The 27,093-nt window shown below is 42.0% G+C and overlaps 1 long non-coding RNA gene across 4 annotated transcripts; it reads right to left on the bottom strand.

Annotated features, from left to right (window-relative positions):
• Window positions 1-10,667: 10,667 nt before the first annotated feature.
• LOC102075790 (uncharacterized) lies at window positions 10,668-26,051 on the bottom strand. 4 transcript variants are annotated; one of them, XR_003222257.1, is made up of 5 exons: window positions 25,793-26,051; window positions 24,053-24,098; window positions 20,760-21,038; window positions 15,633-15,890; window positions 10,668-12,439 (listed from the first exon to the last, which is right to left on the bottom strand). It is a non-coding gene; the product is annotated as an uncharacterized LOC102075790 (long non-coding RNA). The 4 variants fall into 4 exon arrangements; XR_003222256.1 differs by having other exon boundaries at window positions 24,049-24,098; XR_001223019.3 differs by lacking the exon at window positions 24,053-24,098 and having other exon boundaries at window positions 25,793-26,049.
• Between the last annotated feature and the right edge of the window lie 1,042 nt (window positions 26,052-27,093).

The following is a 27,093-nucleotide window of genomic DNA, read 5'->3' on the forward strand; positions in this document are numbered from 1 at the left end:
GAATGGCAATGCCTTCTGTTTTAAAAATATAGGACAACATGTTCTGTTTATAAAAATGGATGCAAAAGTGTAATAATGGTCCTCAGAAAACTACTTCCATAAAGTTGATTTAATTATCTGCTTCATTTGTTTCTTTTTTGACTTGTTACCATGAAAATGACCGTTGTCTGCTTGTGAAACCAAGTCTCAGTTGGCATGTGTCTTACTAACAGAGCAACTGATGAGGGATATTTCCTTTAAAGAAGTGTTAGTGGCCCAGTGATGTCACAAAAAGTAACATAAAAGAAGCAAAATTATTCATCCCACCCGTGACCCTTCAGAAACCAGGACATTTGAAGCCGTTACAGAAACACATTAATGGTAATGGATTTAAAACAAATTGCTAAGCAGTCATATGGGTGTTTCATCTGGACACCCACTTAACTTAACGTGTAGGTGTGATGTCACCTTGTTTGTAGTAAATCCTTTTAATAACCTTAATTCAGAAAAATAAAGGGAAGGTAAATGGATGCATGAATGCAAAGTAGATCAACCCAAGCAGTACGCACTCTAGTTTTAAAATATGCATGAAATGTGCAGCATAAATGACGGCAGATTAGCAATTTTGTCACCTTTTGTGGTTACGGACTTTAAGTCATCCACACATTTAGAGCCACACACCTGCAGTATAGCTGGAATGCATTCAGTGCATGTAATGTTTGCATATGTATAATGTGCATAACAATACCCACATATAACAAAACAGAATCGCTCTCCATAAATTACAGAGCGCTTAATAGAAAGCAACAATCAATTACACTCTATTACCACCTTTAAATCACCACTGATTGTGCATTTCCTGTCATTCAGTTATTTCCCATGTGTTTGCGTTTTTTTTATTTGATTTTTTTCTTGAATGCGTTCTTGTATTTTGAGAAAGACGGCGAGACAGAGAGAGAAGGATCCAACATGTCTTGGCTTGACGATGTGGTTTTGTGGTCTGCTTCGCCATCAGGCCACTAAAGTGGATGTGTAGTAACACCAGCCATAATGCTAATCCTGCACTTCTCACATCTCCATAAATTAATTTGTGTGTGTGCGTGTGTATATGTGTGTGTGTGTGCGTGCATGCGCATGTGTTTCCCTCAAACATTTTGTGTGTTTTTGCATGTGTAGCTGCATTTGCTGCTCTCCACGCTCTCCTTCTCTCTTCACGTTCTCAACACAGTGCCAACATTCACACACACACATACACACACACAGCCAGTTGCCATGGCAACCAGGAGCTAGCATGAAAGCTGTGAGGAGAGGTGGAGCATGGCACCAGCCTGACAAGCAACTGCCACTGTTTGTGTGTGTGTGTGTGTGTGTGTGTGCATGTGAAGGTGATGCAGTAATGTGTGTTTTTGTGCATATTCCTGTGTTGACCCATAATGAGACAGGGGAGGAGGGGGATGGCGACATTAACAGCCTGAAAGAGTAAATAACAAAAGATGCTGTGTCCATTAACCATCGTCTGCTTTCCAGTTACACTTCGCTGTTTAAATTCAATAATTAGATGTCACTTTATGGCTGGAAAAACATTTTCTCCCTCTTGTGAGTTTACACGAAGCTTATAGAGTATACCAGTTAAAAGTGTATTTAACAAAGGCTTTATTGTTACAGCTGTCACATCCAAGTTCTGCTTTCAAGTTTATGTTGATGATTTCAGTAAAGATTTGAAGTAAACGCCCAAATCCTTGGGCGTTTACTTCCATTGGGATATTTAGTTTCTTGCATTGAATCACACTGAATTTAAAGCAGCTGCATGTTCCTGAGGATGAATTGTGAAAGCAGTGATGTCAAAGGTCAAAGGGTTTTTGGCTCGAGAGTGAGGAAATGATATATTTTGTATAAAATCTTCATGTGCTTTTGAATCATTCTTTTAAACCCGAATGGCCTGTTTTTGCCCATGTTCCCTTTAACATTGTCCATACAGTAGATACAGCAGCTACATGATATCCTCAGTATTATGATCAGTATGTTAGATTACTGCCTTGGCTGTGCAGACCTCTCAAATGAGTGAAATCAGAAAGTCTCAGAAGATGAACCAGGTTTTCCATCCCTCTTCAATTTGTTGGTTTTATCTCCATGAACTTGAACCAATATGTCAACAGTGTCCTTGAGCAACACACTGAACGTGCAACTGCTTCAGAGCGCCTTTAATGGCACCTCTCTTTTATCGGTGCGTATATGTGTTTGAGGTTAATGAAAGGCATTTCAAAGCACTTGGGTATAGACGTGCTTGCTACATAAAAATATTGAAATGCCCAAATCCAAATGACAATATTTCATGCAGAATTTGTTATCCCCAAAACCCCAAATTGCATTTGGCTGTGAAGTGCCAGGGTTTCTGCTCCCTTTCTTTATTGTCTGCTTCCGGAAATAGTGAAAAAAATGAGATATTGATTTAACTCTTTATTCAAGTAAAAATGAAAAAGTACAGGATTTGAAATCCACTGAAAGTACACAGGTAAAAAACAGTTTTTTGTCTATGAGTGAATTTCTCTTATCAAATAAATAACTTCAAAAAATGCTTCTCACTACTATCCCTGTCTGACACTGGTGATTCAGAAAGGCTGAATCTGCAGTTTAGATATTAATCTCTTCGCTGGGACGCTGCACAGAGCTTGGGGAGTTTGACCATCACGCTGATTGGTCAGAGGTCGGCTTGTGGACATGTTGTGGTTTGTCTAGTCCATTTCAGGGTAACAAAAGCAGGCAATGACACAAATTTCCACCCCATTGACCTTCCATTGTGGGGAGGTTTGAGAGGTGACAAGGAGGTCAGTGGAGATGCTATGTTTTACGGGTTGATGGTGGTCTGCCTGACCTCTGACCTCAGCCTGATCATAGAAAAGAAAACAAACATATGCTCTTTTTAAATTGACTCTAAATCACAAGGGACAACTTGGGAGGTTCCAGTTCATTAAATAGATTAGGACTTCCACTATGGTCAAGATTATTTAGAGATGATGTAATGTCACAGTGTTTCCAGACCATAATGTCAAGATAGAAAAACCCCCATTTCTCCATATCAGAACAGGACATTTTATCTGTTCCTATCCCCAAATGTGATTCTAACAGATCAGTTAGATAGCTTGGTTTAAAAACTATTTCAAATAATACATAAAACAACACTCTTATCAAAGCAAAAAGACAGAATTTGACAATAGACAGCTCATCTCTCTGTCATTAACAGACAACGACCAACTTATGCACATATTCCTCAGCATAAACCTTTTCCTCACCGCACGTTCCCAGGCAAACTTCGCTGCCTGTCCATATCCTAGTTTTTGAAACAAACTTTTCCACTTTATATACTTGTTCAAATAATCTGAAAAGTCTTCCCAGGACTTTTTTTTTCTTTGCCTATCCAAGAATTTTGGCAACCAAAAAAAATTATTCTGCTAAATACTGCCAGGAACTTAGTTTCACCCTTTCTCAAGTCAAACCTCAGCTCAAGTTTGCCTTAATTTTTGCAGGAAAGCTTAAGGTGTCAGATGTAACGATAAAAAAAAAAAAAATTAGTAAATTAAAAAAATATTTTTAAAAATCCTGTTTAAGATTGTCTGCACCTGAAACAGTGTGTCAGTATTTTGCGGGACCTGTTGGGTAGTTTAACCTGTTATTAATTAGTTTACAAAGAAAAAGTAAATCATTTGGACAACATCCTTCTGTTCTACCTGGGAGACCTTGAAAGTTTTGGATTTTTCAGTCATCAAATCACTACCAAAAGGATATCAACCACCTGTTGAATGTACAACATGGTGTGCACAGAGCTGCTGGGTTGGCCAAAGGTGAACTGAACCTGTGTTCGCCCTCTGTGATATACAGCACTTGAATAAGTGAATCATTGAATCTTTTCTCTTTCTAACATATAGCCATCTTTCCTTTTGCTCTGAGAAACTATCTTACTGTTTCCTTTTCATTCTGTGTCACCAGCCAGACCAGTGCTTTCCTAGGTACCTTAACTCAAACAGTATGTGGCGACAAATAACATATTTCAAGGTTGTAGCAGATTACATCTCCTTCTTCCATGCTGAATTGTTTTGGCATCCTAATGTAGCCTTTGACATGTGAGAGAAGCAGAAATAATCGATATAATTGACTTTAAAAATCTCATTATGCCATTGTTCTGCATATTTGGCAGAATCTTATTTTAAGTGCTCGAATATTCTGGATGTAAAACCCCAAAAGAAACAGATAGCTATAACTCACGTTTTCTCCAAAATACTTAATGTAACCAAGTAATGATGTTTAATTCAGTAAAAGTCTCTCATAATGGAAGTTATTTTGAAAATAGGGAAAAAAGGTCTGTTCGGTTATGCAGTAATTCTGAACCTGCTGCTGAACAGTCACAGTATCAGTGATGTAAATGGTGTTTTACCCCCAGTGTCTTCAAATATCCCCCCAGAGTTTGACTTTTAAAAAGTATCATAGGAAATTCTGTCTTTTACAGCTAGGAGCTCATTAAGGCGAGATGAGGAACTTCACACATTCAGAGGAACAAAGAAATCTTTAATGTGTAAAGCATGTTTAAAACAAACAGAAAAAAACATTGAAAAAATATTGATTAAAAGCGCTCTCATTTCTGTTTAATCTGCTGATGAAGGCCACAATAAAACAACCCTGGAATTGAGTTTTGCGGTTGTTAAATAATGTACAAAAATCACAAAAGGGCAGTTGAACAAAAAAGCTCAATAACATTTCAGGATATTCATCTTCCTTTTCTTAGCAGGGAAATAACCAATCAATACCCATTACTTTATGTGTGTTATATTTTTAAATCCTTGCGGTGTCCCCTAAAATTGATAACATTACATTACTTAACATCAATTAATTCATTACTGTGAACTCCAGAAATTTACAGCAAGTTTCAAGATTGTTCACAGGTTATTCAGCCCACATTATTTCACATTTGTGTGCAGATTTTAATTTATTTCGAAGCTGTCAGACTAAACTCAGGAGAAAATATGTAAATATAGAATATTTCATTTCTTTGAATAATTCACCATAGTTTCAAGAAAAGCCTGGCACAGCATTATACACCGAATATTATATACTGTGAAAATAAGGGAAATAATTTAATTTTAACTAACTTAAAGTTGCTGGGTGAGAAATAAACTGCATGTCTGAGGGTTCAAATATACTTTATAGTTAATTTACCAATACAATACAAGTTTACAACATTCATCACTCGTGGGTCTTTTCTCAGCCTGAGCCGTGTCAAGATTAGATCACTGAAAAGCCGCAGTTCCTCCAACGTCCAGACAGACCCATCTCTAAACAATCTGAGGCCACTGAATACAACACATTTCATGCAAGTCACTGAACATTTCCTGTCCTTCATCCACAATGCCACCCACAGCCCACAAACACACAAGACCTCCCGACAGCAGCTCTCCTGCGGAGGCCCTCACAAGTTTAAAATCTCACGCATTACCATGGGAGCCAGCCAGATAAACCTCCACCCTCACTGCTTTCACCTTATTGCCTCTATGTGGCCCTGATATGGCAACAGAGAGACAATGGCCAGCTTGTGTGCAGCTTCAGATTTAATGCTGGGGAGTAAATGGTGATGTGGGGGTGCAGTTGTTGTTCCAAATAGAAGTGTAAGTATACTCAGAGGGTGTGGTGCAACTGTTAAAAAGCAGACACTGACAGTCGCCTTGAACTTGAACCCCACCCCCCCGAGGTCCCCTTGACCTTAGCTCTTTTCCCGTGCTCCTCTCTGCCCTCAGCGGTGGTGGTGGCCTTTGTTGAGCTGTCGGCATTAACTCTTCGCGCCTCTCTCTCACAACCTGCTCCTCCCCACCCAACGCTCTGTCCTCCATCTTCCCCGGGGGCCAAACCTCTTCTTCCTCTTCGTCTTCTTCTGTAACCACTTCCCCCTGTATTTCTGATTTGTGTGTACCCATCTGCTCTGTGCAAACTCCCCACACTCCAGTGGGGAATTTTGTTTTCCCAGAATGCTAATCTGACCCCCAGGGTGGGGGGGCTCATTCCCACATTCTGGATCTGGGATTTATTCTTTTGTTTTTAAGGAGAGAAGCGCTGCAGGATTTGTCCTATCACAGGGCAAAGGATAACTACTGTAGGTTTAAAAGCTGAACTCTGTTACAGCATTATGATCAAGATTTGTGATTAAAGCCATCAAAGAACTGATGATTTTCAGGAATTCTCCAATCTTTAATCTTCTGAACCCTGACCAGCATTTTAACTTTCACCCAACTGCTTCAATAAATGAGTACCGGATCCCCAAATGTGTCATTTAATTTTTACAAGACTATAAAACCACATTTAGCTTCCATCTCCCTAGTTGCCCCTGTTTATAGGATTTTGCCTCCAAGCTACTCACGTTCCCAGGAGCTCTGCTCTGATTGTGTCTTGCACCATTATCATTGTTTTCATTTTTTTGTCATTTTTAAGAGATTTGTCTCCAAAATTAGGACCTGTCACTGATCAAAAATGAAGCAGCTTTCAAAGGAGTTGCACTGCATTTTTGATTTTGTCAAAACACCTCCATGGTATGAACAACAACTCGGATGCTAGCGGGGGCAAGAAGACGGAAGGAGAGGAGGAGAGGAGCAGAGTGATTTAATCTGCTAATTTTTCTCAGGTCTTTTGGCTTTTGACAGGCAAGTGTAATGGTCCTTCAAGTAATGGAATCAGCCACTCAAGCAACACACACACACACTTGCTCACGGACGCATGCACACACATTCACTAGCTAAAAGCATGCCTGTTTTGCATATGAATGACATCACCGTAAAGTTTTCTGGGGAGGTTTTTGGCGGTTGGGGAGGACAGAGGGGGACGTGGTGGAGAGCAGCCCTATGAAAGGAAAAACATTAGTCAAATCACTTCCCGCTTCAGTCACCCGCCCCGGCCAAACTACTTGACATTCCACAACAGGGCTCGCTCGCCTTCAAGAAAAAGCATCCTCAGTGATCCGGACGTCTAACTCATCAGGCCTAAGCTGCAAGTTTTACTAGCCTCTCCTGCTTGAGTATTTCTCCTTCATTTTATAAATACATAAGCTCCAAGCGACGGCTTTAGGGTGTGAGAGGATTTTAAGCTTAATGTTTTAACTGCTACCTGTGCAGATGACAAAACTTCAATTTGAAATGTCATCCTGCAAAGGTAAAAACCTTGTCACTCTCACTTTTTTTACCTTTTAAGTTAGGCTGAAACACTGAAGGTCCTCGTTTACGCCACACAATTCTGTTATCTTTCCAAACTCCGTTAGCCAAACTGAAAAATGCAGGGATGTCAAGCTGCAAGCTAGATTATGGTACTGAGTTGCCATCCTGAGAAATACAAAAACGTGTCGATTCTGGTGTCGTTTTACCCCCTTCTCTTATTGTAGCCGAACATAAGGTCACAATTTTTCATATCAGTGAAATGTGAAGAGTAATGGCGGATGTCTAAGTTTAAAAAGAAGTGAATTTGGGTTTAATGTGAACGTTTTATACGTATGTGTGCTATGTAATCTCAGCTTCAAAAAAATGAAGGTTATTTTGTGAAGCGCAATAACATAGCTAACATCCAGTCATCTAAATATGATTTTAACATTACTAGTGAAAGTCCAGTATTCACTGTTTTGCTTAGGTTTGCTAAGTAGTACTACCCTAACTTATTCAACTTAAGTAAGCTTTACTTAGTGTTTTTAAGGCAACGAGTTTGTGTAATTTTTTCAAGTTCTGGGAACTAATTAGATTTCACAGTGTATTAGCAAATGATACTAAAAATATTTAAAGGAAAAAGAATGGAGCATAATTCAGTAAATTGTACATCATTTAATGCAGCAGTACTTATTCGTTAATTATGCTCATTCATAGCACCTTATGGTGGTTTAACTATTTTTGTATGCTGTTACTAATCATCAAATGTTTGCATGTTTTTTTTATGTTGCATCATAATATTCAAAGTAAGCAGTATCAAGATTTTCAGCTCGAAAATAAGACATCATTTCCCTTTTGAAATGTATAGGAGCAGAAGCATGAAAGATGCTTTTCCAGAAAAGGAAAAATCATTAAGTCAGTGTTACTGGAGTTCCCATGAGTCTCCTTATTTGGCAGCTCGAACCCTCTAGTTGTCAGATTTCCAGATTTCTTCACTACTAGGAACAAAAGCATTGCCAAGCACACAAGAGGAACATCGTGATACATGGTTTTCCAGTCATATGTTCTCTATTTAGAAAAGCAGTTATTCAGACTATTTTTCAAATGAAGAAATACTCGTTCCAGTCTGACTTACAGACCCGCTGTCCATCCTGTCTGCCCCCTTTCAGCTTCATGATGGTAATGTATTTATAGCAAAAATAAATCATCTGATAGTCAAAGTGGAACAATCATGTTTAATAATATTTTAAATTTTATCTGAGTGGCATAAGCCACTTTTTACCCATGTGAACACTGTGTGTGTGTGTGTGTGTGTGTGTGTGTGTGTGTGTGTGTGTGTGTGTGTGTACAAGGGGCTAAAATTTGATCCTCTAGCTGCCACTCGCCAGATTTCTTATCAAGAAATCCTTCAGTAATCTCCACACCGAACAGACCAACTCTCTGTTCACACACACACACGTCCGCATCTTTATTCTTTATTTATTATAAATGAAACATCACACTCGACAACACATCCTTCAGAGCATCTGATGTCATTTTGTCTTTGCTCTATGAACAGAATGACCAGGCTGCCACACTGCAAGCAGCTCACAAAGGTGGACAGATCTGGACGGACGCCCACTTTTTTTGGCTCCAGCTACGACAGCATCCAAAGACACACATATCCTCTGTCCTTGCAACCAGTTGCAAACATGTTTTCCCCCCAAAATCACACAGAATGGCCTCCTAGGGTTGCATTCCTGCATACCAATGCGATTCTGAGCAACTTGTGAAAGTTCATCACAAAGCATCACACCAGTTCCAAGACCTTGGACGTGCACCAAAACCCGCCATTTCCCCCTCTTGTCACCAGGCTCCTTGTGTTCTCGTCAATCAAATTGTCCTGCAGAAGCGTCGCCTTTGCATTTTTTCTTTAAATCTGGTCCAAGTCGTGTTAATGTCATTGAGACGCCATCTTGGAATCAATTTCTTCAGTCTCATGATTGGCCGTTGCGAGCAGCCATTTTGTGCTTTATGTCAAAAGGAAGCCACACCCCATCGCTATAAACACAGCTCCCTAAACACAAGACTTACTGTCATTTAGCACAAAGCACAAAGCAAAAAGCAGGGTCAACTTTTTCTTTTTTTACTCAGTGGCCTGACAAACCTTTAATTCTGAGCGGCTAGAACTTTGACTGTGATCCAACATGGCTGCAAACGACAGCCTGGTTGTACGCCGTCACTCCAGCTTGCTCTAGTATGCTTAACATTGACACTCAGTTCATTAAAGCCTATAGTGCTTGGCTAATGCAGCTTGCCTCTTGGCAGAATGACAAAAACTGTGAATCAGATTATGAGGGCCATAACGCAGCCAAGAAACACAGAGGGCGAGTGGAGTTGTCACAGAGGACCACGCTAGCTCTTTGGATGTTAACGCCTGGGACATAATGTAATTGCCGCCTGCCCTGGTTAATAAGGGCATTGTAATATTTGCATGGAGCTGCTGTTTATGTGTACTATGGCTCATTTGAACGTGCAGCGCAGCTGTAAACAAGAGGAGAGTAGCTCGTAAAGCCTCGGCTGCTACAAACCGAGAATGCAGACACCCATGGGGGTGCATCGGAGCTGCGTTAAAAACCTCTTTCATTGAATTACATGAGACTTCATAAAAGAGAGGGAATGAATGAAAAGAGCTGCCAAATCAACCTGTACTGTAAAGGGTTACATTTCATTTGTTTTACAGTGGGATTACCCTTTTTTTACATGACAATGCTAATGAATTGTGAGGGGCCCATATGTCGGTGTGGGCGCGTTCGCCATATGTGGTGTCACACAGCAAATCACGCAGGGGAAGTGTTTTGTACAGCACACAGCAGCTCGCAAAGCGACGGCGCTGCACGCAGATTATCACAATCCAGGGTGAGGGTGCTATGGGTTCTTTGTTTTCCCCAAACTTGGAATAACAGCAGGTTAAATGACATGTGGCTGGCTTATTATTCATCTACACAACAAACACCAAGGTTAAGATTTTTATTGGTTACTAGAGAGAGCGTCTTTGTCCTGATTAATTTTACACCAAAAGAGGACAGAACTGTTCTGTTTCCCTCCAGTGTAGGTTGCGTCTGAACACCCACATCCCTGATGGTGTTTAGAAAATTGTTTGATCTCGGGGGAATTGTGGTAATCTTTTCATTTGGCAGTGACAATGTGCTGAAACTGAACTGTGGTAGATTTCTCTGTAGATGTGACTGAAGCAGCAAAATCATTAAGGAAAAGCACATTTAGGTTTTGTTTGTTTTTATAGATTTTCCATTTGTAATTTTAGAAAGCTGTAACCTCTTCTGTCTCTCATTTTAAAGACAGTTATTTACATTTATATTTCTTTCTTTCAGTGAATTACATCACTGCTGACCAGGCTCAGCGACGGCTCAAGGACACTTCAGCACTATATACGGCTGCTTAATGTACTTTTCCATTTATCACTAGACGATCCTGCCAGCCAGCGATATGCAACCAAAACTGATCAAAAGCATGCACAGGAAATTTCATTGTTTTCAGTGTAAACCTTTATTACTATTTCAACAGTTTTCCATACAAAGGCACGTGTGGTGAACACTCATTGACAAAGATGAGATTGCATAATACAAACATTGTTGCTTATATAAACAGTATGCTATTCAAAGCTAAATATATATATTTGATCTACATTTAAGGAAAAGGGAGATTTAGTGCAACTGATTTAATTATTTTAGACCACAATTCATGGTTTTCAAGCCTCTGGACTGATTTCAGAAGAGTGACTTTTTTTTGCAAGAGATTAAAAACATAATTTCAAGCTTATCCAGGCAGATAAGTAATTGTCTTGAGCACTGGGATGTGCATGATTATCAAAAGAATACATTTTCTAAATTAGGCCAAGATAGTCTCCCTTGAATCAATTGCAAAAGCGCTGCATAGACATAGATTGTCTAAAGTAATATTTAAAAGATTTGCATAGATTATCAATCGTAATAAAAAATTTGCCACTTCCCGAAAATTAATATAGAATGAATTAGGCTCTGATAGTACTTGCCTTATTGCATTTGGGTGCATGTGTGTGTGCGGGTGTGTGTGTCGCTGTGTGTTAATGTCAAGAACAGGAAATTAAGGCAGTGTTTGAAGCCAATGTATTTGTCATGTCTCACCCAAAGATGTATCATTACACTAAAGCAGGTAACTATTATGTGCCAAACCGCTGTGCCTCAACGACTGCTATAGGGAGCCGCTTTTAATAGTGTGGCATGTTCTGTATACACGCAGAGCCACTTCCTGCTGATCAAACACACTCCAACCACCAGGAATATTAAATGCTTGAGTCCACATTTACTCAGACTCTGGCTCATGGCTGCACAGTCGAAAGCTGCAAATATGAGATTCAATCCATCCACTGATGAAACTGCTGTATCCTGTCATCTGTCACACACTCACACACACACCCTGACTGTAATTTCTGTTTCACTATATTAATAACTGCAATGTCGGCACCTCATAAACCATTTCTCTTGATGATGTCTGAAGGAATTTCTGTAAACTTGTGGCTCAAAAAATAATCCAAAATAAATATGAAAAGGTTTTTTCCTCTAAACAATAAAGAAAGGAAAAAAAGAGAACAGTTGCATAGAGTATAAAGACGACAGCTCACTCCTTCGCCATTGTGTCAGCTGACACACGGAGCTGCCCAATCGCAGTGCAGTATTATTCACTGCTGCCGTGGGTCTCACATTCACATGTCTTTTGAGTCCTAGCAACTATAACAAAAGAGAAAATGAGCAAAATATGGGCTACAAATAATCAAATACAGCCTACATTAAGTGGAGCCTGTGATAGCTGAACACAGATTATATTCCTTCATGTCTAAACAATATTTTTTTTACAATCAAATATAGGATAATAATTACAAAATTCAGTGCCACATCTACAAATAAAAGAAAGAAGAGTCACAATTATCAAGCAGTTCCTCCAGCCCTCGGGCTGCTTATTTTCCACTGAGTCCCCCAGGTTTCCATGATTGGAGTCCACGATGATGTTTGCTCAGTTAAAACACCAAAAGTCATTCACAAGCAGTCCAGGCTGAGTGTTGGTTCGAGCGATGCATCAAGGAGACATACACAGCGTTCCACAGTTATGGCAGGAATCACTGCTGGCTCGCGTGCAGACAGCATCGCCATCCTCCGTGTTTACTCCAGCTAAAAGGCAGCGAATGAAGGAGGAGTCCCACTGTCCTCCCTTTGTGTGCTCTGTCCATTCTGGATCCCCCCTGCACCAATCACATTTATCTAAAAAAGAAAGGGAAAATGACATAAGAGTACAGCTTTCATTCTTCAGAAGTGAGTCAAAACACACCTTGAGGCCAATCATGTGAATGTCAAAACAATTATTTGAGACAATGGACTGTGAAGTCCAATTTATGTATCAAAAGAAGGCTTGTCCTCAGTGCTCTTTAAGCATGAAAAAAATACTTATTAGGTTTTTTTTTCCTTGTGTGTCCTAAATCTGGCCGAGTTAAGTACAGCTTCGTGTACCAGCCAAGGGGATTGAGACTGAAGTTGAAAGGCCTTAACAGGAGCCTGGTACGCTACAAGCTGCTAATACAAAGAGGAAGCATGTGACACACCCTAAGCTAGGCTGAGTTGGACTTCAGAAGACCATCAAACCCTCTTTTCTGTTACATTTTCGAGCAGCTCAGACAAGCAACTTAAAATATTATAGCAGGTCACCAAGTTCAGAATTAGCCAATAATGCGTCCATCTAGCTTAGCAAAAGAAATCAACAACCACTGCGCTAATTACCATCGTCTGAGCTATTAACAAGCATCACGTTAGCCTTGGCATTCAGCATTACGGTGTGAGGGTGCTCTCTGCCAGTGAGGAAAGAGTGGGGGCTGCGGGGAGTGGCTAACAGTAGAGGTTGGCGACATAAAAGGCAGTTTCGGGTATTGGTGTCGCTTTGAGTTATTGGCATCATGGTCTTGTTTTGTTGAGAGGACTACAGTGAATAAGCTTGTTAATGGTAAATTTACAGCCCCAGCATGTGGCCTAATAAAACCAGGGGATAGAGAGGATGATGAGAATGATTGCCATTGCCATTTTGTGTGTGTGTGTTCAGGAGGGTGTGTGCGATGGCGATGAGGAGGGGGGTGTAGTTAGAGAAAAGGGAGAGAGAAAAGTGGAAGGCGCCGGTAATTAAGAGTCTAAAAGAGTGTGAGAGAGGCGCACACTGCTCAAAGCAAACTTTGAGCCTAGATTCCTCACTTTTTATTTATGCATCCCGACTTGAACCCCCCTCCTCCATCTTCACTCTCTCCCCCTCGCTCTTTACTTGTCTCCCCTTGCTGAATGAATAGCTATCGCAGTGCTACAGTGTCCCACAGTGTCTAGCAACACCCTCCTGCATCCTCCAACCTTTTTTCAACAGCACCCCCCTCCAGTATGGTCCTGAATAGGGAGCCGAATTGAGCAAACAGTCAGGCTGTCAGCTCAATAGGAGGTCTGGCCGTGAACTTGAAGTCCTTCCCAGGCCCCCAGCCTTACATTAGGGTAGGAGGGGTGGAGATGGTTGGGGAGACAAGAGACGGTGGGGTGGGGGGATTGGTGGAGATGGGGTTTTGCAGCCAGACTTTTGGGGGCCCCCTACGTGCCAGTGTTGGGGGGACCCCTGCCACCGAGGTTCCCAAGCCTGGTGCTCTTGCAGGAGCAATGGGGGCAGGGTGCCCCAGCTGCCTGCTAACCCTCCCCTCCCCCTGTAGCACTCAGTCTGGGCAGGAGGGGTGCTGACGGTGGGGTTTGTGCAGGCGGGACAGTGTCTGCTCCCCTGCCAAAGCTCCTCTAGACCCTCGCACACACTCGCACAAAGACACACACATGAATACACCGATCCAGACACAAGCCGTGCCCACCCCCTCTCCTCTATCAGCTCGCGGCCCTCCCAGGCTTCTCATCATCTCATTAGCCAACGCCAGCCACTCCACTGTCTACTGTTTGCATTGTTTTGGGCTCTGCATAATTTACACAGTAAATTGAGAATGGCCTCGGCCCCCTTTGCTCAATCTACCACCTGTTTATAGAGGCCTGGCAGTGATTAGTGCACTTTGCGTTTGACACAGTTACCACAAGACTTTTCAGGAAAGCCAAGCTACTCCTTCGCTTAAGGCGGCATCGTCAAATATTCAACTTAATTAAGCTTAGTTTGACCTAATTTGGGAACTGGAATCATTAACAGTGTATTCTGTCTAAATACAGAAAATTAGTGATTTAATTTAAAGAACACATATATAAAATTGAACATTTTGGGCCAAATTATTTAAAAGAAAACACATTTGATGTTAAGATGTTTCCTATCTTTGCCAAGTCTCCTTCGCTGTTTTTACCTTGACCTGGGGGTAGCGGCAATTTCTCTGTTAGCCCCAGGCATCCTACTATAAGTTACCATTAGCACGGTCTCTCTGACCCACACGCCACAGACAAAACAAAGGGAGGTTTCTGTGTAAAGATGACTAAAGTAAGGACTGTTTACCAGCCTTCTTACTTAATCAAGCCCAGCCAACACTAATTGGTGTTTTGGTTTAAGCGGTTTTCAGCGTTGGGAGCTCCCCGGTTGAAAAAATGCTGCACCACAACGAGCTCATGCAAGGAGAACAATACTCAACTTGTCTGAGCACCAACTGCCCTCCAATACTCACCACTCACTTAAAGAGAGACTTTTCAGTACTAAATCTGCCTATCATGCTCTTACAACTTCACCATCTTGTCTTTATTATTTCTCTCTGCCTCTGTCTGCTTCTCTTCTGCTTTGTTTTGGGCTTTTTATGTGCTGCAGTGTCCCTGTAAAAGACTATGAATCATCATCACTTCCACTCAACTGATGTTGCCCACCTTGACATTTCTTTTGACCTCATTTAAAGAGCTGAAGGGAGATTTTTAGAATTATTTTTAAAAGCCATACCTCTGGCACAGATTACTGTCAAAATCATTAAATATTATATCACAGTTTTTTAGGTTCAGTAACTAAATTTTCTTACTAAGCTGCTCAACCTATGGAGTAATCAGCTGTGCTTGTGTGTCGTCCAGGAGACACGGTTTGCATCGTAGCTCCAAAATGGCAGGCGCCGCCATGTCGGGGCAGGCATGTGAGGATGGCATCAGAATTCCCAAACGGGAAAGAAAAACTGGCGCTTCGAGGACAGATGCCCACTGAACGCCTCCTGAGAGAGGCATTGAGAGTGGAGTGATTTAATGTGTACGCACATACAAAACACGCTCCACCCACATCAACCCTCCCCTCCTTCCCATCAGCGCATCTCATGAGTCGTGCAATTAACAAACGTATCAGAGGCAATTAAAACGGAGGGTACATCACGCCGGAGAAGGCGCGAGGGCACGGAGAGATGGAGATATTGCGATATGATGGAGAGTCAGGGAGGTGCCAATAGAAAAATGAAGCATGGCGGGCGCAGTGGGTTTGGTGTGTTACCTGCACTGACTGGTCTTCCCACTTCCATTTCATGCCAGCGTTGCTCTAAGATGGTGGCGCGGGCTGCGTTTCGCTGTACAGGAAAAAGGGGCAGTCTGCTGAGGATGGAGTGGATGAGGAAGGGAAGAGGAGGAGGGAAGAGGCAATGCAGTGGAGGGCGAGGAGAGAGGGAGGGCAGAATCAACAACAACCCCTCCTCCTCCTCCTTCTCTGTTTTTCAGTCTTCTTTTGCCAGCTTTCCTTCAGTAATGTGGTAGCCTGCACAGAAAACATAGATGGAGAAATCAGAGGGTAAGATTGAAAATTTAAACTATGTAGCTTATCCACAAAAGCACACATGTACAGTTCACAGAAATATACAAACACACGACTGCACGCGCGCACACACACAGGCATCCACATACACAAACACACGCGTGCACACACACACCTTTTCATGTCTGTTCTCATGGTACAGTCTGCCCCTGAGCATGCAAATGACTTTCATTATGCAAATGCATGCAAATCAGATCCAACCATCTGAGAATCAAGGGTGGGAAAGAAAAAAAAAAGTAGACACAGAGATTGAATAAAAGAAAGAAAGAGAAAAAGCGACAAGAGAAAAATCCTTTTGAGTGGCAGGAGGCGGTAAGTTAGGTAAACGCTCTGCTGAAAACAACGCCAGACCAATTGGGCAAACACGATTACCTTCTTTTATTGTGTCTATGACCTAATTTTTTCATTCAATTTACTGCATCCTTGTCATTTTACAGAATGCAAGTTTTTTTTCCAGGTATTTGATGTTAAAGGCTTTTCCTGCATAAACAATATATCACTTAAAATTCAAGAACGCGGTTAATGTTTTAAATCAACCATTCCACCGCATACTTTGCATCTGACACCTGCAGTTAAGCATGGAAATAATGGAAATAATGTAGCATTTCAGCATCGATAGAATTATAAACAGTAGTTGAGTACTTTACATACTCACCAGTTGAGCTAGCTTGGATTTCATGTAGCAAATCTACTTTTCCTTAAGCCTTAAAGGCTGACTAAAAGTCTGCACTCTAAGTCTAAATAGTGTCTCTGCAGCCTTTCTCTATGTTTCTATGTGCATCCGTGCAAAATAATAAGCACGACTAGCTTAAAGCAAGCCATTAGGTGGCTAAATGTCATTAGCACTAACACAGAACAACCACTGTGGATTTCAGATGAAAGGGGGAATTGTTAATTGTTTAAATCAGCGTCTGTCTCTGCCACAATCCTTCCCTCAATTACCCACACCTGCACATGCAAACCTGGGAGTCTAAAACAAATGTAGCACAGTGCAGCCAGCTTGCTAAGTTCAATATTCCCAAGCAGGTGGACTCTGTATCTTGCATAGTTCTTGAACCCTATTCAAAGTAATCAACAAAGAAAGCTGACTAATCGGTGAACGGACCATGCTGTCTGATTTTACTAATACTCTGAGCCAAGCAGAAAGGATCCTCCATTAGCCAGAGAGGAGGGAGCCAGCTTTTGTCTCTGGGTGTCAGTAGGGGAAGGCCACGTCTGAAATTGGAATAAGGTGGTAAAACCAGGGGTGACTTGGAGTGTGAGAGAGTTGGGGTGGGTAAGCAGGGAGGGGAAGGACTACAGGGGTGGGGTATTGCTGAATGGTGGCAAACCTCTCCTAATTGGCACTTGACATTTTTTTGCCATTGGCACTAGAGTGGGCCAGCTTTCAAGCCCTCTCTGGGTCCTTGTTGGAAAAGTGCCTTATGCAAATATGGCGAATGGGCTCTATTGTGAAGCCTCTGATATTAACAGCTCACGCAACAATGAAATTGTGTGCTTACTCTGGACTCGTAGGTGTGTGAGAGAGAGCTAGACAATGGGAGCGGGAGCAGCTTCAGTCTGAACAGACCCTCCATCGGATGCTTTGCCAAGTCATTTCACCAGAATGGGCTTTTCTGAGGACCGAGGCTCTCAGTAAAAGCTTTATTAATGACTGAAACAAACAAATGCATGCACTGTTTTGCTCTGGCTCTGAGAGTGTCTCTATTTGTACTGATGCTGAATGGCTTGATTTATTATGGTTGAAAATACTGAAGGTATGTACAGAAAAGGCTTCATTCTCTTTAAATGATAGTTCCCCTCCTGAAACATCAATGTCTCAGTTCTAAATGTGAAAATGTATTCATGCCTCTGTGCAGTGCTGCACTCCCTCTGATACTTCTTTCTTCTCTGTGTGCCCGCATTGTTTACCCTTAACTCGCTCCCTTGGGTGAGCACTGCTTGAGATCTAAAGATATCTGCAGAATCCCTTCGGAGAAAACTTGGCATGGGAGAAATGTGGCAAAACTAAGCTCTGTTTTCAAATGCAGTGAAAATGATAAGAGGCATATGCTGGACAGCTCAACTAAAACTTCTAAGTCAGCAAGGTCTCAGGCGCTCTTGTCGTCTGACAACACAACACAAACTTAATTTTTACATCCACGCAACTAAAAACCAACAAGGAGACAAACAGAGCAAGTGGGTAAGACAACAACAGTCACCCCCCGTGTGGTCCGAGCTCAGTCAAAGTACACCTGTTACTGCTAAGTTGCCAAACTTAATCTCCTTTGTCTGAGGAGGCCCATTGACTTTTGCAACTGCCCAAGATACATTCATTTCTATGCGAGCATAAGGGGGTGGAGGGAATGCCAGTGTTGTAGAAAATAACAGGGTCTGGCCTTACACTCTGGCCCAACAGTGAAGCCATTTTCCAAGCCCTGTTGGTGTGTTCCGTCAAGAGAAAGAGAGGCAGAGAAAAGGGGGCAAGAATCACTGGGTTATTCAGAAAGCTGTCTGGCTGCTCGGACCCGGCAGGCCTGAAAGGGAGGCAAAGGGGTGCATTGTCCCTCAGTGACAAGTGGACTAGCTCTATTGACTGTAAAGTCTACTTATGGGGGGGCAAGTAGGACCCGACCACAATGGCTGTTTTTCTATTTGACACTTGGAGTCTAAATCTGCTTGTCCAGTGCATGAAAGCTAAGACAAACCCACCACCCTCCTCCTTCTCTTTCCTCTCCCTGGCTGCTTTCCTTTACATGCTTTCTCTTCGCGCCCTCTTTCTATTTCCAACACTGCCATGGGACACAGAAAAAGAGAGAGCAAAGGCCCTAAGGTGTTTTTGAGGAACTCTCCCATCTTTATGCTGTTTTCAGGCAAGCATAAGCTAATACAGTTTCTGCACTAAGTTCCCTAGTGTGAAGTGTTAGTGATATAACTGTGCCACACACCGAGCCAGAACAAAGCATTTGTACCATGACATGCGTCTCCCAGGGCACTGCTTAGGGTATAAACACAATCTGTCCAAGACTTCAGCTCCCATTTAGACCCAACAGTGTAACTGACACAAAAAGGATGCAAAGGGAGAAAACTATTCTCCACAACACACAAAATCTTTCTGCCTTACACCTGTTATATGCTAATTTCATAAATACAAACCACACCTGTGTAGATATACAGGAGTCTGGATATCTACACATATTGCATCTATCAGTTGCAATATGGGATAAAAAGCCCTACATGCAACGCTGTAAAACAAAAGAAATAAAGGAAAAAAGGACATGTAGGGACGGTAGCAACACAACAGAGAGAGAACCAGGTACTACTTTGCCATCCAAGAAGGTGACATCTCTGGCTGTCACTTCCTGTCAGGGCCCTCGTTCCTCTCTCTTACTAGCAGAGCCCAAAGCTCAAGTGTCACACTCAGCACCTGCAATGCAGCAGGCAGGCACAACCGCAGGGCTCGAAGAGATTGACATTGCGAGGTAAGGTTGCCTCACAAGCTTTTAGTAATTTCACTTCAGTCCTGCACAACTGTTTAGAATTTGTACCCTGTCAAGCTAAATATATCCAAACCCGAGGGTGATGTTTTAGCTGCACCACAATGAGATAGCACGCCACATGTGGAATATGTTCGCTGCTTGGAGTTCACCGCTAGCTATGTACCACCAGAGCTTTGAGACCTAGGATACAATTCTTAGTGGCCTTTCTCAGCAGGAGTGACCCTCCAGCTTTGATGGGCAGAACAGAAATCACACCTTCAATCAGCCATCAGAGGCCTTGAGGTTGAAGATCTGATTGACCAATTACTCCTCACCATGAGTCCAGGCAAAGAACCTAAAGGCTGAGATTGTTCTCCTTCGCTCACTCGTGGATCTTGTCACTAGGGGTACTTTCTGCTTGATTGCCCCTGGACCACTCCCCCTCTGAACCCAACACGTACACACAGCAGCATTCAGTGAGATCCCATCGGGCCTTTCCACATGGTAGCACCTCATGCAATGGAGGCTTTGCCACGGCCCATTCACAACCAAGCCAACTGTCACGTCAAATCAAACAACGGCCAGGACCCCAAATCAAACATCTTTTCATGCAAAAGGAAAAAGGGAGTAGGTGGAAAGAAGAAGAAAAAAAATCAACAACAGCTAACTTAACAAAACTGGCCTCAAACAAATTCTTGTCTGTGCGCTTAGGTGCCAGTGGGGCGTTGGGAGACCAGATTAACTCGGAGGGACCATTCTTAACTCACACAATCCAATCCAAGTTGGAACATATGTATAATTCATAGCACCGTATGCAGCTCAAAGGCCCACATTCTTTTCATATTGCATGGTCTCTTAATGCCAAAAATGCAAGCAGTAAGACTGAATTCCATGGAGACAAATAAATAGACCGTTGTCCAAACCATCCAGCAAACTGGCAGGTCCTTTAGTCACTTGGTGTTGGCTAATCAGAGACCAGTTGCTTTGGTGAAACGGTGTGGGGTTTTGGGGGTTTTTTTTTTTTAGCAAGCCTGTCGCTCCTAACCATGTGATACTAAGTCTAAACCCATGCATGCAGCCCCACACAGAAGGATCATGGGGCTTATTAGATTAAAAGTGATCCTGTTGTACCAACCTTACTGTTATGGATCACTGCCACTGGCTACAGAGAGCTAAAGGAAATATGTGTGGCAATGTCCCATTTATTTGTACATGACTAACAACGGTACCCAGCATTACGAGCTGCTGATGGATCAAAAAAGGGGCCTCAGAGTTGAGTTTAACAAAAGGCACACATGTATTCACACACATTCCATCACCAACAGATAAGACACAAGAAAAACATGCAGCCTACCTTTTGTTGCATCGCATTCCCGTCTTCTTTAAAATGTAGTCCATTTTCTTCTCTCATGCTACAATTCTTCTGGCAAAGTTTGCATTTTCTTGTAGGGAGGCGCATTTGGGGTCTTGATGCCTTTTCAGGAGTGTAATGGGATTCTTGTTACTTTCGGTTATCTAGCTTTATGAAGAATGTACATCACTCATACAGCTAGATAACCAAAGATAACAACCAACCCCTAAGGCTACCCATCCTCTCAATCTGCAGGCGAAGTAACATGGGCCAAGTTCTGACCTATAAGCAGAGGAGAAGGTTGTTAATTAAAACCTATTATATCATTATATGTCTCCACTGCTTTTTATAAAATGATTTTAAGAACTGCAAACTAACTTGAGACGGAGCTAAAAATCATGTCAAAAGTCTGATTTTAGGGAGAGAAAAATCAAACAGCAGTTCATAGCATTTCTTTTGTGGCTTACGGCCTTTTTTCTTCGCTCATCCTACAGCAGCCCTTAAATGTCCTGACCCTTTATTTTATGATGTCATCATGTGGCTCCCTCACTCCGCCTCAAACCACCTCGACCAATTGGAAACTTCCCTTTGTCCGCCAAAAGCTTTGATTGGCCTGTGAGTAACGCCTGTATATTAAAAACCCAACAAGTCAAACAATCAGCAAGAGGCACCAATTTAAAAAAAATGGTTGCTGAGCAAGTCCAAACCAACTAAGGCGCCAACCTTCCTTTCTCCAGCCCAGCGCCCATCCCTACAGCGCACCCGCCTCACCCGCTGACTAGCTCCATAGGAGGGTGATGGCTTCAAACACCGCCCCCTGCCATGACCCAAATGCATTTTTAAATTAAAAGAAGATCCTGGCTGTTTGACTACAAAAGGAACTGGTTTGTCTTCATTTAAATTATCTGATGCCAAAGCAGTCAGCCAATGCTGGTGGTTGGCGCCAAAGCATAGATTGGGGGGGGTTATTAGATGCACACACACATATGTATATGTAGAGAAAAATTCTCCTACATATAATGAAAGAACGAGTACTAAACATAATCTTTAGTATCCAAATGTGTCCAGAGACCATGCAAAAACAGAACTAAACACACATGAAACAAATCTTATCCTACATGGGTACCGACTATGCTATAACACACACTGACACACACACTCCCTTTCACACATGCTGTGGTGGCACATGGCACGAGGCCCCATCTAATTAAGGCTGCTCTGTGTGCCCAGATCCCTGTTGTGGCAGGCTCCTCCCCCACAAACGCCACCACCAAGTAAAGCTTTACTGACTGAAGGAAGATGGAGAGATATTGAGAGAGAATGAGAGACTAACTGAATATCCTCAGTCTTCATCACACACCCAAACCTGCGAACACACAACCTGACTGGCATTACCAGAGATGGCTATATCTCCGTTAGCAAACAACAAATCACCCCGCCATTGTTCTCCCTCTTGGTTACAATTAACAGAAGGTCTTCTTTTTCTTCTTTGAATGCCTGAAAATATTTTGATTTCAAAGCATTTTGTTTCCATTTAGAGGGCTGTCAGCATTACACTGTTCTTCGTCAATGTCCTTTGTTTCAATCCACAAGGACAAAGCAAAGACCTTTAAAAGCAGAAACATGCCTCAGCTCCTAGACTGCTGCTTCAGTGGAGAACATGCACACACACACACACATACCTAAATGTACCACATTTAGGTATGTGTGTGTGTGTGCTTTCAGATGTTTAGTAGATAACTGCAGAAAACATCAAACTACACACTGTGACTTAGAAATAAATACACACAGATGCATGCGATTTCTCTCTGTCACACACACACAAAATGCAATACTATTAATAGCTCATTTGATGTATTTTAGCTATAGTCTACATTAAGTGAATGAGAATATTTAAAAACTAAATGTTAAGATATAACTTCCACTTATTATTAAGTAGTCTTTTACAAAACTGCTAGACTTCAGTAGGCTATTCTTTTCATGCAATCATATTTTAGTAATCAAGGCTACAACAATAACCTAATGCTTTTATTTTTATTTCTATCTAGAAAACTAGAAATGTCTTGCAGCATCAATTTAAAATAAAGTAAGTAATTTTGTTTTCAATTTTAGTGTTTAATAGGTTTTTTTCAACTCATTAGTAATTCACAGTAATTATTCTGGATGCAGCTGGTGTAATGTTAACATTTAAATAAATATTTTTTTCATGATTTTCAAGCTGAAAAAGGGAAAAAAAAAAACATGATTTTTAATATATTCAGGCTGCATTGAATTATTTCAGTTATTTTTGCATTTTGAGTCGTAGTCCCTTAAGTAACATGTATGTGCTGCATTTCATATAATTCTATTAATCTCATACAATTGCATCATTTTGTCAGCTGCCTTATTGTCCCCACAGTGTTCACCATGTGTATACAAAATGAAGTTTGTGAACATTAAAAAATATATCTTTTCTTTAAAAGTTTAAATGAACAAACCCCTGGTTTTATGTCTTCATTTGGACCCTTTTCTCCAAAATTTCAAAGCATGTTTAGGGCATAAATGGAACTCCAGCTTCTTGATCTCCATTATTTAAACAAACCTCATCAGGCCCTGCTATTGGCTAAAGATAAGCATGACGTCAACAAATCCGGTGCCTCTAATTGGGGAAAAATATGCAAAGGTGCAGAGCAGATTAGCAAGAAATGTATTCATATTGCATAGTGTCATTGGTTCTCATCTGATTAAACCCGCGCGATAAGTCCCATTAAAACGTTTCATTTAATCGCGTTTTATAACGCAAGTTGAAGACTGAGCGCTGCATTTTGGAGGCAACAAAGGCAATTGTGCAGGAGGGCAAAAGTATATTACTCACATTTTAAGCCACATTAAAGGATGAATACAGAAATAAACAGAGTGTAAGTCACACTGTGGTGAGGCAGGCCCACTGTGTCTGATGAGCATACGCACAGATTTTTGCAGTGATAGGGCAACTCGCCTTAAAACGACGCTTTGCAGAAATTACGCAATTAATAGTAATTTCCACAACCTATGACAAAATCATGTGACGTTTTAAATAAGATTTAGATTTTAAACTTGCGTTTGCACTTCATATATTTATTATTATCATTATTATTAGTAGTAGTATTAGTATTAGTATTAGTATTATTATTATTGTAGATAAATACAATTGTAATTTTTAAAAAAGTAATTGCTTCAAAATAAAATATATTATTCCACCAAACTTTGAAAAAATTACCACGGAAGCCTGTGGGTGATATGAGTGACAGTGAGAGCTGGTTATCCATATTACCTACAGTAAATCACGTGTTGTGAGGCCGCTGAATGTCTCTCCAGCGATTCCTGGAAAAAAGAGACGATGATTTTACTCTTCAAAATGACTACAAAGCCTAACTGCCCAATTTTGGTTTTTGTAGAAGATCGTCAGAAAATTCTATTTTGTCACGACAGAGACAAAATATTTTTTTAAAAACAAAAACTCTGATAGTAGGTGAAGTAAGGTGGGTACCGAGTGATACTTCAGCAGTAGTACTTTTAATACTTTGTTATCTGTATTTTTACAATAATGCACAACCTGCCATTTTTTTTACAGTGGTGAGTGTATTCAGTAGATGTCGCAAATGTCTCTAAAATACACGGTGCATATAAACTTCATGTAAAGCCCTGTAAAGAAATCCTCTCTTTATTTGTTCCACCCCACAGTTGCCCATTGTGTGTGTGTGTGTGTGTGTGTGTGTGTGTGTTTGCGTGCATGTGTGTTGCTAGATAAATACTCTAAAGTTGGGTGGACGATATATTTTGGCTTAAACTGGAAAATGAATCTGAATTTTGTGCAAAGGTTGCACAAAATCGTTGTTTTCTAAATTCTCCCCTCCTCCCTAAGCCTGCAATACAAATTAATGCCCTCATGTTCATCATGTGAAATATTTCATAATCTCCTTTTTTTTCTTTTTGCTTCAAACCCCCTGAAAGCTCAACGGCCTCAGTTTTTCTCCCCTAATGTGTCCGGGGGCGCACACGTGTTCTCTACAGGCCTCTCGGCGCACACGTGTGGACTGGATATTTGGCCTTGTGATCCCTTTATCCGCCAACCATGGGTGTGAACGCGACCACTTTGTCTTATTACGCATGCATTGCAGGTCTGTGTGCTAGTAATCCTAATATATCTGAGCCACATGGTTGCAAAGAGTCCTGCAAGGGCTTAATTTGGAAAGAAAGACACAAAAGGATTTAATTTTTTTCCCCCCACATCCTGATCGTGTCAGATTTTGTTGGTTTTTCGTGCCATATGTTGCCTGTCTCTGCAGCTCCCGCTTCTGCAGCAAACAGAGCTTGAGAAGTGACCCTGCTAAGTGCCTGGAGGTGTATATGAGAAATGAAATCAAGGCTGGAAGCGCCTTTTGGCCTGTGTGGCTCTCTGTGAATCGCCTTGTATGAAGCCTGCACACAATGCGTCATAAAGGCTGGGGGTGAAAAAAGAGTACTTTTTCTTTAAAACAGACACAAACCACTTCAAAATTAGAAGTTGATCTTTCACACACGTATTCCACAGTGCAGGTTTGCTTCCACATGTTTTAGCTGTGACTTTCTACCTGTGCACATACTCCATATTCTACTAAGTGAATCAACCCATAATCTTTCTTTCTAAAGCTTTCAATATCGATTTGTATTTTTTTAAGCACACTGAATAAAGAGACAAAATGTCATGAGCACTGAGTTGCCACTTGGTTTTCCTCTCAGCAGCTGCCATTGTGAGTGAAACATCACCTCCTACTTTACCCTCATCAGAGCATCAGAACAGAAACAAAAATAACGGTAAATTCAGAGCCCAGGACCTGCTGCTCAAACACACAGCGCCCATATTCGCCTGCTGCTGACACATCGAGCCTGTGTGCATCCTGCTCCGTTATGCGTCCAGATCGGCGGCGTGCACGGCGAGGATGCGAACGCTCTTTCCTCCGTGATTTTCGCCGCTAATCCCCAATCGCTTTCGCCTTACCCCCTTTGGAGAAAACACAGATTATATTGATACTCACGCCGTCGCCTGGGAGTCTCCGCGGCGTCCGCTCTCCAAAACCGAGAAGCGTGCGGCTCGGGAGATGGAGACCAACTGAGTTGCCGGAGGCTGGACCGCACGGTCTTCATGGCTGCGGCTGGCCGTGACGTCTGCCTTGCTCCATCCATTCAGCTTCCCTCGGACGGGTTTTCCCCCTGTTTTATTATCATCCCCATTATTTCTCTCGGAGGTGGATCTCGCCTCCCCCCTTCCTCCCCGCGCCGTCCCCGGTACTCGCCATTCCTCTCGTCAGACGCAATATGAACTCAAAACATGCCTGCTCTAAAAACATATAGGCTACCACCACCAAGGCCCTCCCCTTTATGACACGATGCAGGTCTGCTTTTTTTTGTCTCCACCCTCTAAAAAAATGAAAGCATAAGTGGTCTTGAATAAGCATGCAAGCTCAAGTTCTGTCCTCAAGGATAAAAAATCCTCGAAACTAATAATCTGAGTTAGTGTAGAATGGCTTCATTTGACGTCATATTTGAGACTACAGGTACCAAAATCTTGGCAACACTGCTTATATTGCATGACATTTGATCATCTTATTAATAATCAGTTCTCTAATTGATTATAAACTGGCATCATCAGCTCAATCACATATTCAGCATCGTCTCTGCTGTCTCTATTTCAGGTCTATTTGGGAGTTTCACATATCAAGGGTGTCGTTGTGAGCGTCGTTTTGGACCATGTGGGATTATAAAAAGTTTCGTGTAATCTTGTCTGGCTACTAGTATTCATTTGACACAAAGCCCCCGGCGGAGACTGCGGCCTCCGCTCATGCCTGGATCAAGTGCGCACATCCACTATTCTCATTGTCTACGTCTTTGATACAGAGGAGTCCAGGAATGTGACCAGGGGGTGAAGACCGTGCAAATCAGCTTTTACTGTCACCGCCGAGCCCAGAGCCCGCAGACAAGAGCCAAGAAAGGGGGTCTGGGTCACTTGATTATCATAATAATTAGATCGCGGGGATAAAAATCTCCTTTGAATAAATTACTGGTTCAATAGGAGGCGCGACTGCCAAAGAGACAACTTTGTCAGGCCCGGGTTTGTTGTCAGGGGGTTCTCCCTGCCTACCAATGTCCCGGGCTCCCCTTTTCTTTCTCTCCAAATTTTGGACGCTTTCCTGGAGATCAAACTCTAAATACGGCTACTGTTTCTCTCCTCCCCTCCTCTCGCCCTCGCCGATGCCTGGTTACCGAGTTCGGGCAGGCAGGCAGGCTAGTCTCGAGCTCTCGAAACCAAGAGTGGTTGGTGGTGGCTAATGGGCTAAGG

This window comes from Oreochromis niloticus, linkage group LG11 (genome assembly GCF_001858045.2).
Source record: "Oreochromis niloticus isolate F11D_XX linkage group LG11, O_niloticus_UMD_NMBU, whole genome shotgun sequence".
Taxonomy (NCBI): Eukaryota; Metazoa; Chordata; class Actinopteri; order Cichliformes; family Cichlidae; genus Oreochromis; species Oreochromis niloticus.